Below are 679 nucleotides of genomic sequence, written 5' to 3'. Positions count from 1 at the left end.
AACCCACAAGCCACTCCATGGGAGAAAGATGTGACAGCCCACTTCAGTAAAGATTTATGGCCTTGGAAACCCTGTCAGGAGGTTCTACTCTGTCCTACAGGGTTGCTATGAGTCAGAATAGACTCAACAGCAGTGGGCTTCATTTGGTTTGATTTTAGTTCTCTTCTAGTTTTTGGTCCAGCATGTGAAAAGCCTGGAAGTTGTCACTCCCAAACTCATAAAACCAAAAATGCTGAAAAGCTGAAAATCAGAAAAATGGCATCTCTTTTGTAGTCCCCATGCTAATCCCCTCTAGCATCTTAGTGTCTGAAAAACTAGGTGCAGCCATTTGAAATAGGGATTATGGTGCTCTGAACAGCTCATTAAGTCAGAATACACAAAACTCGGGGAAGAAGGATTAGAAAGGAGAAAGCAGCAGTGCAATTACCCAGGGGGGAAATGACCGACAGGTGAGAAAGGCCATCAGAGACCTCCCTGGGGCAGTGGAAAGAACACACCACACCAGAGAACCTGTGGCCACTCCAGGGATCTACCTTTGGCACCTGCTTTTATCAGTAAACTTGGGACTGCTGGGTGGGAGCAGAGATTTCTCCGGCTCCAGTACTGTCAAAGCCCATGAGCAAGAGAACAATAATGGCATAAATCGGTGGGCCCCGGGAGGAACTCCCAACGTGGATCA

This window comes from Orycteropus afer, unplaced genomic scaffold, assembly GCF_000298275.1.
Source record: "Orycteropus afer afer isolate SDZICR_OR568_19922 unplaced genomic scaffold, OryAfe1.0 scaffold00327, whole genome shotgun sequence".
NCBI lineage: Eukaryota > Metazoa > Chordata > Mammalia > Tubulidentata > Orycteropodidae > Orycteropus > Orycteropus afer.
The sequence above is the reverse complement of the archived record's forward strand: the minus strand, read 5'-3'. Positions refer to the sequence as shown.